The 16,190-nt window shown below is 39.9% G+C and overlaps 1 protein-coding gene across 2 annotated transcripts in view; it reads right to left on the minus strand.

Annotated features, from left to right (window-relative positions):
* The window catches only part of hspa9 (heat shock protein family A (Hsp70) member 9), a 79,154-nt gene that overhangs the window by 34,142 nt on the left and 28,822 nt on the right, over positions 1-16,190 (minus strand). The window lies entirely within an intron of this gene.

Below are 16,190 nucleotides of genomic sequence, written 5' to 3' on the forward strand. Positions count from 1 at the left end.
TATCCACATTGGGCGGCCCGGTAGTCGAGTGGTTAGCACACCGGCTTCACAGCGCAGAGGTCGCCGGTTTGCGTCCCAGTCTGGCCTCCCTGTGTGGAGTTTGCATGTTCTCCCCGGACCCGCGTGGGTTTTCTCTGGGTCCTCCGGTTTCCTCCCACACTCCAAAAACATGCATGGCAGGCAGATTGACCACTCCAAATTGTCCCTAGGTGTGAGTGTGAGAGTGACTGTTGTATGTCTTTGTGTGCCCTGCGATTGGCTAGCAACCAATTCAGGGAGTCCCCCGCCTCGTGCCCGAAGACAGCTGAGATAGGCTCCAGCAACCCCCGCGACCCTAATGAGGAATAAGCGGTACGGAAAATGAGATGAGATGAGAGAGAGGGTATCCACATTTTGGAAATCCCCTTAATTTAAATATTTTTTAAATGACAAAAGTGGACAGTGAAACAATACTGTATGTGGTATCTAAAATTAACCTTCCATTTATCTTAGATCTGCCGGGTCGAATAATTGTTAAGACAGATTAAATGCATGGCTGTTGAGTGTCCTGCTCATCTTATATACTGTACAGTATGTTGTTGGAGAATATGTTTGTTTGTGTCCTTCCTTATACGGTGAATGGCAGTAGTCGCCGATGGCCTGCTCTCGGTGCACTGACATTTAACAAAATTGAAGCCGAGTAGTGATGACTGACAGTCAAAGGTGGAGGGTAGAAATCAGTCTTTGTCTGAATAAAATAGCACACTACGTCAAAACCAAATGAAAGTGTTGTGCAGTTCTGGACATACCACATGACAATTTGTATACTAGCCCTTTTGGTAACAAAACAATTTTGTGACTTTTTATGAGTCTGACATGAAAATGATTTTCCCACCATAAACCAGAATTTGGTAGTACAGCCTATGGGCCATTTTTGGTCTCCAATACATCCTTGGAGGTTCTTTGACAGCATGTCAATGCAACGCAGTTAATCAATCCAACTCTGTCCAGCATGTGAAAAGATGTCCGAAGAAAAATAATTACATTACGTGTGTTAACCTCTGTGTTCACTTAGCTCCAATAATTTACTACTGTAGTGTACATACTTCCACTGGAATGACATATAAGACCAACTGGATTTTCAACTGGTGTACTGTAAAATCCGAGTTTAAAACTGATTTTAAAAAACAAATTCTTCAATCTTATTTTATGACGACATCGTAAAATTTGCAATGTGTTTTATTGGAACACTCCATCCACCCACGCTGTAATGAACAACAATTTGCACTTACACTCACATTCAGGGACAATTTAGTGTGTTCCATTAAGCTGGGATGCATGTTTTTGGAATGTGGGATGAAACCGGAGTACCCGGAGAAAACCCACACGGGTATGATTTATATTTTGCAAAGTAAACAGCTAATAATTGGTGCCCATGTGATCATCGCCTGCCCTGTAACACAATGTAATATGATGGTCATTTTCTACCAATCTGAGGTCATTTTATTTTGGATTCATTTTTCAAAGGGATGTCTTTGAACAAAAGGTAGTAAAGATGTTCACGTGTAAAGATAATCATTATAATAATCATTTTTTAATTTTGTCATTGAAGTGATCCGTGCTGAGTGCCCACGTAATAAGCGCCTATGAATGGAATACAATGACATTCACCAATCTGTTGGAAAAAAATGGCCAAATGAGCTCGTTTTTTTTTTTCAGAGCACAAAGCAGGAAGGTTAGATTGTTTTTTTTTTTTTACCTCGTTTTAAACAAATTTTGAGAACCATCCATCTATCCATTATTAAGACCACTTTATCCTGACGTTGGTCCTGAGCATGCAGGAGCTTATCTCAGCTGTCTTCAGGAACCAGATAGACATAGACAAACAACCATTCACACTCACAATCACACTAAGGGACAATTTGGAGCATTCAATCAACACACATGTTTTGGGATTGAAGGAGGAAACCAGAGTTCAGCAAGGGTGGAACATGCAAACTCTGCATGGGAAGGTCAGAGCCCCGAATTGAACCCTGGATGTCTACACTAGAAGGCAAATGTGCTCACTTGTGTATGTCATGATCTGGTTGGCGACCAACGGGGGCGCTGTCGGCCCCGCCTGCACCTGCACAGGTGCTGGTCGTCCCGATCAGATTGGCGACCAGCGGGTAGCGACGTCAGCCCTGCCGGCAGCCTCGCAGGTGCTGGTCGTTATAATCAATGACACTTAAAAGGACACCTGGCACGATCATCCGGTGCCGATTCATTGTTTGTTTGCTGCTTGGTTGCAGCATGCATTGTGTACGTGTTTGTTTAACCTTGGCGGACTTTTACACTTGGTTTTCTTTTGCTACTTTGTATTTTTTCCATTCAGATCATTTTGATGTTTTACATTTTGTTCCTGCTGACTTTATTTTAATAAAATTTGTCAAACAACCTCCTGCTCCCTCCTGCCTGCTTTTTGGGATCCGAACCCGCCATCACCACCTCGCAAACCGTGACAGTGTACAACTATGCTGCTTAATGAGCGACGCATCAAGAGCTCAATAGCTCCAGACAACCTTGAAAATACTCAGATGATGAAGACACACACGAACGTCCTCAGCGATATAGTGATTGGTCTCTGTTTGTGTTTGTGTGTGTGTGTGTGTGTGTGTGTGTGTGTGTGTGTGTGTGTGTGTGTGTGTGTGTGTGTGTGTGTGTGTGTGTGTGTGTGTGTGTGTGAGTGACATCTGTGATGTTGATTGATAGAATGACCAGAGGCAGAGGTTTTTTGAGCATTGAATCAGAATGTTATGTCAGATAGAAAGCAACATTCGAAAAGACAGAAAACAGTGTCCATTTGTTGGGAGGCTAATGCAAAAAATAGTCGACAGTTATTTCATGATTTTTACTTGGGTTCCAAAGTAACTTTTTGGAACACATGAACTAATTTCAAATCATTTCTGAGAAGCAGCTGGTTACTCTAAAGTTGAAGTTGGAGAAACCATATTCATCAAGTCAGACAGACCTTCCCACATTTTATATTATTGCTCAATGAACTACAAGTGTTGTCATGCATCATGTTTCATGTCACAGAATCAAGGAAAATGTTTTGCTGGCTAGCTTTGTTATTTTTTATTTTTTTGGCTGAGTTAACATGATAAACAGAACCACTTCACTCTGGTTCTGTATCTGCTGTGTAACATCCAATATACCTCAAAATAATGATGCATGATTTATTTGGCCTTAACCTCTGCCTTTTGTTCCATATGTGTGATGCACCTATCGAATTTGTCATTGGCTGTCTTTCTGCTGATGTCCCATGGTAACAATGAAATGAGGTTTGCGATTGGCAGACCATAGCATTGCATTCCAACATACATCCGGTTTCAAGCTAGGAAATGCTATTTTGTTGATTTTAAGATAAGTATGGCACGAATGTTCATGTACAGATATCGCTACTATAACGATGAGTTATTCAGCCACACAACAAATTTGATGAGTTATAGCAGGTGCAATTTAATTGGATTGGATTGGATTTGCTTTTATTAGTCTCGCAGTGGAGACTAATAAAGTGGAATAAAGTTGATGAGCCATACAATGAAACTCTGGTTTAAGGTAGACTAAGAGCAGAAGTGAACATTTGGCTTCATGCCAAAAAAAGAGTATGACAGATGCAGTGTTTGCTTTAAGAATGCTGATAGAGAAGTACAGAGAAGGTCAGAAGGAATTGCATTGTGTCTTTGTATATGTGGAGAAAGCGTACGACAGGGTGCCCAGAGAAGAGCTGTGGCATTGCATGGGGAAGTCGGGAGTGACAGAAAAGTGACTGTAAGACTGTTAGGTGTGCTCTTGGTGTGACTTAGGAATTCAAGGTGGAGGTGGGACTCCACCAGGGGTCAGCTCTGAGCCCCTTCTTATTTGCTATGGTGATGGGACAGGCTGACAGACACTGTTAGACAAGAATCTCCTTGGACCATGATGTTTGCAGATGACATTGTGATCTGTAGCGAGAATGGGAAACAGGTGGCGGAGAAACTAGAGATGTGGAGATATGCCCTGGAAAGGAGAGGAATGAAGATCGGTCGCAGCAAGACGGAATATATGTGTATGAATGAGAGGGATCCAAGTGCAAGAGTGATGCTACAGGGAGAAGAGATAAAGAAGGTGGAGGATTTTAAGTACTTGGGGTCAACTGTCCAGAGCAATGGAGAGTGTGGAAAAGAGGTGAAAATGCGTGTACAGGCAGGCTGGAGCGGCTGGAGAAAAAAAAAATCAGGTGTTATGTGTGATAGAAGGGTTTCAGCTAGGATGAAAGAAAAAGTGTATAAAACAGTGGTGAGACCAGCCATGATGTTTGGACTGGAGACAGTGCCACTGAAGAAACAATATGAAGCAGAGCTGGAGGTAGCAGAGCTGAAGATGTCGAAGTTTTCTTTGGCAGTGACCAGGTTGGATAGGATCAGGAATGAGTACATTAGAGGGACAACTCATATTAGAGGCTTTGGAGAGAAAGTCAGAGAGGCCAGACTGAAATGGTTTGGACATGTCCAGAAGAGAGAGTTACTATATGGGAAGAAGGATGCTGAGCCTTGAACTGCCAGGCAGGAGACCGAGAGGAAGACTGAAGAGGAGGTTTATGAATATGGTCAAAGAGGTCATGAAGGTAGCTGGTGTGAGAGACAAGGATGCACAAAACCGGGTTAGATGGACGACATTGATTCGCTGTGGCAACCCCTGAAGGGAAAAGTCGAAAGGAAAAGAAGAGAAGAAGTCTCGCTGTGGAGAATTTCACAGCAGCAAAGTCATGAAAGGAATGAAAGTAGAAAAACAAAATACATGAGCTGCTGGAAAGGCAGCCACTCTCGCGGCGCCATCTTTAAGTCAAAAGAACAAAAAAAGAAACTAAATAACAAATAATATGACAAAACAAAGACACAGTCATTCGTTCTTAAGCACTTTCTGTACCCTCTTTGTTACATGAAGCAGTTCTAGATGAAAGACGAGAGGATCAAAGAATCTTTCCACCAGTGGATCAGGGACATCAGGGTGGAATGTGCACGTCGACTACAAGCTAAATGTTGAAAGCAAACACGCAGCTGTAGCATCCATTGCCGAAAAGATATTGAGATATAATTTGTGAACACAGTGACATCACACGAATAAATACAGCTTCTTGCTATTCAGTATTTTGTGCGAGCAGCACTACAGTTGGGCTTTTTGTTTATTCTGGACTTTGAGATTCTATAGGTGTACCTTTGCCTGAAAATGGAGCATATTTGCTTAGCCTAATTCCCAAAAATAGGTGAAGGTAGCCATTGAGGGGGAAGTATCAATTAGACAGAGTCAGAACTGAAACTGGATTTTTTTTAGTGCAATGAGAGCTCGCCCAGAAATGTTTAGTTTTCAGTCACATGCTCACGTTAGTATCTTTGAGTAGATTTTTTTCAGAGTCATTGAAGGGTAAGAATAATTTCCTGTCATCATTTTAAACCATTAAGACACTTGCGACACTCTCTTAATTTCACCAACTCAAATCGTCCTAAAAGCCATGTGCAGATGCAGCTGCGACATTTTCATGTCATTTACTCCAAGTGCCACACAAGTGGAAAAAGAAATAACCCGGTTATGTAGTGTGAAATAAAATAAATTTACCCTTGTTAAGAAGTGAGCTTGCATATTGACAGTGGCCGAACATGTGAAGTCAAATCTACTAGCTCGACCTCACCTTCACGTCACTCACTAACTCAGTCATCCACTCACGGTGGTCCTGTACTGCTTAATATTGCATCATCTCTGTTGCTGAAATACTTTCTAACGATGGACACTCCATTGGGATACGTTGCTTTTAATGTCAGTCTGCTTATGTAACAGGGGTTATTTTTGGTACTTGGATGATGGCTCAATTGTGCTCATCTGCCCTGCCCTTCCCAACCCCCATGGCGTGGTTATGAATAGGTTGGGTGCGTTAAAAATCATGAACAAGTCATAAACATGATGTAGTGAGTTGGGGAATGCTCTTCTTGCTAGTTATCTAGTTATTGATGGTTTAGAATATAGCCATCTCTATATAAAGGAAATAATGTCAGGAAAAGAGAAATTACTTGTTAGCATGACATTCCTCCTCACTAGAGAAAGACTCAAAAGAACTGCTGCGGAGTCAGTAAAGTCAACAATAAAAACCCGCAGAACATAGCCTGCCTAATGAACTTAAACTATTGTGTTACTTCCTTGGTCCCCTCGATATCAAGCCATAAAGAAGCAAATGCCTGTCCCGAGATAATGCTTATATTAGATGTAAAACTGTGCTAGCTCCATGAACAAATACCATCAGTGTCACAAACATTGTAAACAATTGAGTGGGCAGAAATGTAATTTGCCCTCCTCGGCATGAAAGGCCAACAGCGGGGACAGAAATCAAAATCTTTTCTCCGCACGGTCTCCATAACATTGCAGCAATAAACTCATTTGTTTAAGAAATCCCAGCGTGATCTCCACCTTTGGAAACTATAAACTCCTCTAGGTAATTGAACCAATTTGGTTGTATATGGAATTGTAACTGTTGCTTAAAGGGTTGCAAATATACGCACACACAAACAGTAAAATATTCAACGGGGAACAAAAACCCCAAACATTCCTTTGTTGTTAGAGTTTAAAACTTTGCTTGAATGCAGGTAGGAAAATAGATATTTTCAATGAGTTTAAATAAGTTGACATCAATATGAAAAAAAATCTTATGCTCATAAATATGTAATCACCTCCCACCCAACAATAATGGGATTTTTCATCTGTATTGTTTTCTTTTCTTTTGTTGTTTTTTTAATGGCTGACAAACTGAAGGACTGGTGCAATTTATTGACAAAAGCAATTTTGTCAGGCTTGAAAAAAAAATGATGTTGATGGATTGTTGTCCATGCTACTTACATAGCATGAATAACAGATTGGCAACTTTTTTACATTAGGCACATTTGGGAATAATTAAACAACATAAAGAAGCTTGGCCATAAGTCAACTTGCAAACAAAGAATAAAGTGCTAAATAGCCAGGAAGGTGGACAAGAAGCCAAAAGAGAAGAAAGTTTATGGTTCATTATCAGCAGGTGCCATCCTTGCTCAGTGACGAATCGGCACACTGATGTTGTCTGTGAAAATGAGCTCAAAGCCTTCTGAAGAGTCCCCTTCACATTAACTGTAAATAGTACTCTAAGTGCATCTACTCTCCTCAGGGACATTAATGGAAGAGAAAATTAGTGACATGGATATGAGGGGTCCATTCAAATGTAACGCAACACTTCCTTGATTTGCTACGCTTTTGCTGTTGCAAATTAAATCATTGCTGAGACAAAGATCGACTCGCAACTCAAGGACTACGGTAAAAGAACAGATTTTGGCCAAATCCGAATAACATCCCTGACATCTCGCCTTGTCCCTTCCTCCTAGAAATATGACGACTCTACCTTACCCACTTCCGAAATAACATTCACAAGTAGCCAAAGCATCCAAATGTAAAATCAAGCCACCATTCCTTCTCTGCTCAGTCATGGCCATCTGTCATTCGTGATTGAATACGGATTATGAAAGCTGCTCCTTGCACTAGCGTAGCATTACTTCAACCGTGAGACACTACTGGAAAAAGCAATCACATGTGAACAGAGTGGGTATTGCATCCATCATTATACAGTATGGTCTATGATCTTATTTAATAAAAGTTAAGTTTTTTAGGTCTGTATTATGGACGTGTTTATTTTATAAAACACACATTGAGTGGGAGAATAAGAAAACCCTGTCTTCAATAGTATATTATGAACAATGTTTTGACCAGATGAGAAGGGATTTAAACCTTCCTGATGTTCCATTTGTACTCTTGCTTTTTATTCCACCCTTACTTCCAAATGTCATATTTGCATGTGCAAACTACATTTGCTCTGTATCTACAAGCCATTCAACTTTGGCTGTGTTTGACTTATTAAACAATGTCCTCTTTTATAAGTACCATTTAACCCTTTGCCCTTGTGACTCAAATGCCCGGGGATCTAAAAAGAAAGCAGTCCTATTGTAAACCAACCTTTTAAAGGCAATAAATGCTGTATTTATTCATCTTCCATTGACATAATATTTGCATTCGTTTATATGCAAATTTGAATGCCATTTCCAAACGGAACATAATAGCTTTTTTTTTCCCCCAAGATTTTAAAGTTCTACAATTTGCATTTTTTTCTATAATGGATTTTTGAATCATACTGCATTGATGTCATGGTGGTGAACACATACACCTTGCAGTGCAAAGATGTCGGGTTCAATTATTGCAATACAGGCCCAGGTCTTCCTGTGTGGTGTTTGCATGTTTCTACATTGATTTTCTTCGGGTTCACCGGTTTCCCCCCACATTCATAAAAACAAGCATGGTAGGCTAATTGGACACTCAAATTGTCCCTATGTATGATTGTGAGTGTGAATGGTTGTTTGTTTCTGGGTGCCCTGCGATTTTCTTTCAACTCTTTCAGGGTGTACCACAGCTACTACCTGGAAAGGGCTCCAGCACAACCACAATCCTATCAGGGTAAAGCGGTTCAGGTAATGCATTGATTTTACTCCAGTCACCTGCCAACATTAATTTTATATCGTCACTCATCTGTTGCTGGGACTTCGTGAAAGTGACCTGCAGGTTTTCATGCTTTTTTTTTTGTTCAAGCCTCTTTTGTGTCAATGATGCATAAGATGCATTGCCTGACAAAACAATTCACAATCAAGTGAAACATAAATGTCACACGTACTAATTTTTGGGGAGGAAAATAAATTATTACACATGTTTTTGAAGCAAAGCAGAAAATCTATACTGGACCTCATATTTATTGGCTGATACCGTGGATGACAATCAAACGCTCCCTGTCATCACATCACCCACTTTCCAGGCTTTGGTTCTTATTCTGGTCTGAGAGGTAGAGTGAAGATGACAGTAAGCTTTTGATCTGTTAGTCAATTCAGTATACTGTATCAGTATTCATTAAAGTGCAGATCTCGATTGTATGTCAGTAGACCCAGTCGCCTTGACGGATTATGACACTGTTCAAATCAGAAGCGAAGAGACATTGACCAAGGTCCATTCAATATTTCCTGAGACTATAATGAAAATGTCTTGATCTGGTCCAAGATTTATTATCTTCCACTTGCTAAGTTTCAACAGAGCTGACATGGGTTAAAAAAATCCTCAGAAACATGTTTAATATCAAACAAGTAAAAAAAAACTAAAGAAACCACACACACACACACATTTCACTGGGTATTCCAATTTCCTCCCACATTCTGAAAACATGCATGGCAGGCTGATTGAACATCCTAAATTTTCCCTAGGTGAGCATAAATGTTTGTTTGTCTCTGTGTACCCTGTAATTGGCTAGCAGTCAGTTCAAGGTGTACCCCGCCAACCGCCCAAAGACAGCTGGGATAGTCTGCAACACACATGCCACCCTTGTGAGGATGAACCGATTAGAAAATGAATGGATGGACATTAATTTAAAAAGTAACATTGACAAAATGGGAAACAGGTTGTCATATTATCATTACAATTTAATGGTCAGATTAATGGTCAGATGTATTTATTTCTTTACATGCGTAAGGGTTGATTGGAGCGAGTTGATTGTACATTACAAACACAACACTTAAATAAGAATGTACAGAAAGCAAATTGCCAATTTGTCAGACAAAATTAATGCGGTGGAAGAAAGCTATGCAATAAATCGTACCTTCATGAGGATTATAATGATGGGCTCATTATTGCCTCTCTCTGATTGAGGTGGTTATTTTAATGAGGATTTAAGAGGCTGTAAATTGTGGTGCTGTCCAACTGTGTGGGGTTACGGCTTAGACATGTTTCCACAGTAGTTTCGGCCTGATATGTTTTGACTCCTTTTCTCTACCTGCAACGCTTGTTGGTATTAGTTTAGCCCTATGCTGGATGGTTCTGATAACTCCTAGTTTGTGTTGTAGAGGGTGGTTAGAATCGAAAAGTAAGTATTGGTCAGTGTGAGTAGCCTTCCTAAAGACTTCTGGTTTTAGCGCTTTGTCCTCTTTTATAATTACTACTTTACAATCCAAAAAGTCTTGATGGTTCTCTTTAATGTCCTTGCGAGTAAATTTAATGTTGATGTCTACCGAGTTGAGGTGATCTGTGAAGGATTGGTTGGTTGGTAACACAGAATATCACGTAGAGAACACCACAGGGAATGTAGAGAGTGACCTCAAATTGGAGCCTGAGGAAACATTGGCATCTTACGATGTGACTTCTCTCTTTACATCTGTCCCAACCCCAGCAGCAGTCTCAGTGGTGAGGACAAGACTGCTGGCGGACTCTTCTCTGCATGAAAGAACCAGACTTAAACCGGACCACATCTGCCAATTATTGGAAATTTGCCTTAACACTATGTATTTTTAATTTAGGGAAACATTTTACAAACAAATTCATGATTGTGCTATGGGCTCACCAGTTTCACCCATAGTGGCTAATCTGTACATGGAAGAGATGGAGAAACAGGCCCTCACATCCTTCCCGGGAACAAAACCAAGACACTGGTTTAGATATGTTTACGACACTTTCGTCATAATTAAAGAACAAGAAATTTAATCCTTCACAGATCACCTCAACTCGGTAGACATCCACATTAAATTTACTCGCAAGGACATTAAAGAGAACCAACTAGCCTTTTTGGATTGTAAAGTAATTATAAAAGAGGACAGAGCGCTAAAAACAGAAGTCTTTAGGAAGGCGACTCACACTGACCAATACTTACTTTTCGATTCTAACCACCCTTTACAACACAAACTATGAGTTATCAGAACCCTCCAGTATAGGGCTAAACTAATACCAACAAGCGTCAAAGGTAGAGAAAAGGAGTCAAAACATATCAGGCCGAAACTACCAGTAAGACTTTAGTTTGCTGACGAAGCTTCTTGGATAAGAAGCAAAACGTCCGGCACCTTCAAAGAAGTACAGATGACGGCTGAAGAAACATTTTCATCGAGGAACAACCATAATACAGTAAAGTCTCGTTATATCGATATTCTCGGGAGTCCGAAAAAATATCGATATAACCGGGACTATCGATATATCCGACCCTGCGCGCATGTAATTTTCTCCTTGCGTTCATAGACATAGTATCGTAATAAGCGGTACTATCGATATAACCGATATCGATATAACGAGACTTTACTGTATATCTTTTTATTCAGAATAGTGAATATGTTCAGAGTAGATTCTTATCACAATATTAAACTGAAAATGACTATGGATGAATATTTCAAATTCAAAAAAAATCACAGAAACAAAGCCTAATCATATCATTGACATGACAACGGCAATCTGATTTTAGGAAAGTGTAACAACCCTCGTGTGCCTCGTTTTAAGGAAATGAAAGAGGCGAACATGTGCGACGGGTAAGAGTTTGACCAGGAAAGAAAGTCAAACATATGATTTGCAATTTTGTGTTATTATGCGGTCCAATTGGTCCAAATGCAGTTCATTGATTGTTTCCTTTGTGAAATTTGACCTAAATCCACCAGTTTTTATCCATCTCATGGGGTGGCTGTTTTTCTACTTACTGTCTGACTTGACAAGGACTAAGAGTCAGGTGACGTCTAAACACAACTCACCGAGTTGAACCGTGTTCACACTTGTGAGAGCACATGGAACATATGATGGTGAAGGCATCTTTTTACTTGACTTCCCTTTCAAATACCATGCAGCTGCATCAAATGAGTCCTTGGTCAGAGAGGTTGTTGAATAGATCTGGAAGGTGCACCATGCTACTTTTTTCATGCTGCACTAATTTGCACATTTGTCTGAGTTTGATGCACTACTGAAAGCGAAAAGTAGCTCGCTATGAACATCCACTAGCCAGAGGCAAAGCAGCACTGCGGTTGTTTAGAGTCGACATGTCGCTCGATCCCCCTTCCTTTCTGAGTGGGAAGTTGATCCTTCTAGAATCAGAAAATGAAGGTATTGTTACACTCTTTGTCATCATTATTCTAATGCATCCATCCATTTTCTAATCCGCTTATCCATACGAGGGTCGCGGACTGCTTGGAGCATATCGCAGCTGTCTAGGTGGGGGACACCCTGAACTGGTTGCTAACAGCCCTGTTACAAATTACTGGAAATGGGCCAGCACTTCTGTGGGCCCCAGGCAGATTATATTGGAAAACATGGTAACACAGGACCTGATTTACGACAATTCCAAACAGATGGCGATTTGGCGTTCATTGGAACAGGTTGCCCAGGCTTTCTTGATACTTGCACTATGTACAGTTTTTTTATGAAACGGTTTTGCACATTTACAGTATACAGTTGACATTTTTATTTTACTATGCTTAGAATATCTTGTTTGCTATCCTTTCACCCCCATCCCCTTTCAAATTGCTGCTGTAGACTGCAAATTTCCCCATTATGGGACGAATCAAGGTTTTCTGATTCTGTTGGGAATAGGTTGTACACGTAGTTGTGACAACTATATGTATTTATTTATTTATGTATTCATTTTAATTACCCATTGCGTGGCCATGACACTTTTCACCAAGGAATATACAGTATGGGAAGACAAAAATTTCCTGTATATTACCAAGTGTGTTACGACCCAGGTCGTATTACGTCCATGACAAAAACCCTGACACTGGGCTGGACACATTTTTGCACGTTTGGCAGTGAATGAGTTAAGAGTCCTACAATGGGGACATTTTCAATTGACAGGAGCAAAATTGATAGGTAGGGGGGTTGAAAAATGAAAAAAAATCTCTACCAATATGTTAAATGTTCATGTTAAATAAATAAGAGACTTATTGTAAGATTTTTTTAGGGTAACGAAACCCCTCATTCCAGTAACTTAAACAATCGTTGAATAAAACTTTGTTATTGATTTTTCTTTTATATTTGCAAGGGAAAATGGAACCTAAAATGTGGCCCACGACATAAACAACTTTGACACCCCTGCAAAATGTTTTCAGAGAGCACATCAACGCTTGCAAAATTGAAAGGCATTTTGTCATAGACGACACGGTAAGATTCCTTTGTTGTGATTCAAGTCAGGTCTTTATATCAAACCAGGTGAAATTATTTCCATATTACGTGCATGTATTTCATTTTTACCAATTCTCTTTGTGGCGACTCTTGCTGTATTTTTGCACATTTTACGCAATGTAAAGAAATGTTCATGTTTTCCATTCATCAGATTGCCAAACTACACGAGCCACTGGAGAATGGATTCCACTTGTCTTGGCATACTTGCTGCTAGAAGAACAATTTTGTGTCATTACACTTGACGTATGCGCTGTACCCACTCGAGACTTCGAAAACGAGCAAAAGTTTTTCACCCTGTGAAAGACTTAGGCCGTGAAGCCTTACAAATTGTCGCGAAAAAGGATTCCATCACAAGCAGAGAAACGAAATGTGTACCGGTTAAAATGTCCCGAGGAGGGGCTGAAAAAATAAACACATTGTCAGCCAGGAGCTTCGCTTTGATTTTGTTTGTACCCACTTCAAACAAGACAGCATTGAGAGAAATCCACCGGGACAAAAGAGCATTTCTGACGGCTTTTCTCCATGGATCCTTGAGAGCTGTGTTGTGATAGGAGTCACAAATTGGAAGCCATTTACCGATTTTGAGCTGCCATAATTCTGCTGCCTCAGGATCTGAAATCGCAGCTTCCTACTTCAAGAAGTTCTGTCGTTGTTTGACTTGCTTTTGTTTGATGGTGGCACATATACACCAAAACTAGAAGATGTGCTACATAAAACTTCAGGTCATACTTTAAAAAATGAAATTCATGTGAATGTGATTCAGTAGTGATGTCATTTAAGTGATGTCGTAATATTTCTAGTGGGGATGTTTCCAAAACCCTATTTTCACACTTTTAGTGGAGTCATAGAACAAATACAACAAAACAAGACATCCAAACAATTATTGACAACAAACCAGTATAACTATTTCACAACCCTAGATAGGATAACCCGGCAGCATATTAAAGCATTCACTGTGTACAGTATAATTGATCATTTTACGGTTATTGCAACATACAACCATCGGGAGCTTGTGGTGTGATCTGTGAGCACCAGTTATCATCATCTTGTTGGTTTTTGCTGTATGTTGAGCGACATTTTGTTACTCTTCAAGACCTTTGCTTTTTTTGTCTTTGGTTTTGTCGTATGGTGTTTTTGGTTTTTGGTGTGGATCCCGTGTGAACGAGAGAGCTATCGGTGCTTGATGGTAATGACAAGATCTGTCGTGATCTTGAGCATTTTAAAAGCCACTCTGAAGAAAGCCACTCGTATGCGCTAAAGGTTTTTTTTTTGCTAACAAACTAATCTAAATTGTACTGCTCTCCACAGTCGATGTTTATCACTTAGGCATACTTCTTCGACTCTGATTATTTCCATGCTATTCACCAATGGAACCACCGTGTAGCATCTTGGAACATTCCAGAAATATCTCCCAAATATGCAAGTATTCTGAGAATAGGTCAATGTTTAAACAAGTAGCTGTTATCAGATCCACAGGGAAAAAACAAAGGGGTGACATCATTAATAGCACACTGCACACGTAGGGTTTTTTTTTTACAACAGGAAGCATCACACTACAATGGACCGTGTTACATGTTCACTGTATTTTAGCAACCTGTGTGCAATACCCTCTCAGATGAAGCTTGTCTTCCAATCATTGCAGAATATGAGATACCACTGGACCTCAATGAATTAGCTGTTGACCAAATTTAGATATACAACGTGTCACTCTTGCATTGACTGTGCATGTGCAGCAGTTATATGCAGCTGTGTCAATATAACCTCTGTGGCACGATGGGTCTGCCATCAATGCAAGAAATGTCCATCTTTTGCGACTGGAAAAAAGTGGCAAATCTTTGCATTCATCCTGCCACATTTCTTCCTTTCTCCTTGAATTCATCATTCAAAGGTCATCCATCGAAACCCTTACCGACTGCCGTGCAGTATGAAAGCTGCCAGGATTTTAACAATGCCCGCAGGAGATGACTAGCTCCCATATTACCATTAAATCCCTGTCAGCTTCAGTTTTGGACTTTTAACCCAAGTAGGATTCATTACCTGAGCATAAGAGAATAACATTACTCACGGGTAGAAGAGAAATTGGATGAACACTTCATATCACGGTTTTCATGACCAAAGCTATGATCTGTATTGATCATAATACAGTAGAGAGATGAGATTAGAGAGACCCAGTTTAAGAACGTAATGAATCAGAATAAGAATCAGAAAGCCTTTAATAGTCCCACAATGTGACAATTTGCATAATGAGTCATGTTCCACGATTTTGGGGTTTGACTGTAAAAATTTGAGCGCTACCAAACTCACCCTACTTCTCAACAAGCATCGGTTGGTTAGATAGTCAACAATTCATCATTTTCTAATCCTCTACATGCATATAGGTCTATCTATGTTAGCGTGTGTGTGTGTGTGTGTGTGTGTGTGTGTGTGTGTGTGTGTGTGTGTGTGTGTGTGTGTGTGTGCGTGTGTGTACGTGTGTGTGCGCAATTTGTTCAAAGAATGCAGTTCAAGTTGAGTCTCATGAATACCAAGTGGAGTTTTGATATTTGTGCGTGAGTGACATTATAATGTATGTAATATGCAAGATGGGCCTATTTTTAGGAAAATTATATCTTCTCAGCATCTGCATATAAATCGCGTTGACACTGGCTTCTCCATTAAACAAGACAGTTCTCTGATGAATTAGTATCAAATTGTAAAAACTGTTATTCCCAGTCGCAACATTTTAAACATTTATCAGTTTTATTCCATGCTTCATGTGAACACTGTCCCCTTTATTTATGTTTTGCCCAAAAAGTCACTGTCTCCATCTGTCCTGATGCAGCCACGTTTTGGATCTTGTTATTTCAAGCTATTGCATGAACAAAGTAGTAAGGTCATTAACTCATTGTGCTGGGAGACCAATACACTTTTCTCTATTTACCCCACATTGCTGTAAACTGGAACCTACATTCAGTTCATTTAAACATAAAGGAAATTTCAAACTATGTTCTTTTACTCGGTCCTCCATTATCAAAAGATGAAACAAAAATATGTCTGTGTTCCACTCAATCAATAATAAATGTGGCACTGCATCTTTTGTATTGTAATCCTGCCTTTTACGCTTCTATTTTTCTATTGATGTCCATAAAGAGGTAGACGGCTTTTTGAGCAGAAGAAATTTTATT

This window comes from Hippocampus bargibanti, linkage group LG02 (genome assembly GCF_051943395.1).
Source record: "Hippocampus bargibanti isolate YZ-2025 linkage group LG02, ASM5194339v1, whole genome shotgun sequence".
Lineage (NCBI taxonomy): Eukaryota > Metazoa > Chordata > Actinopteri > Syngnathiformes > Syngnathidae > Hippocampus > Hippocampus bargibanti.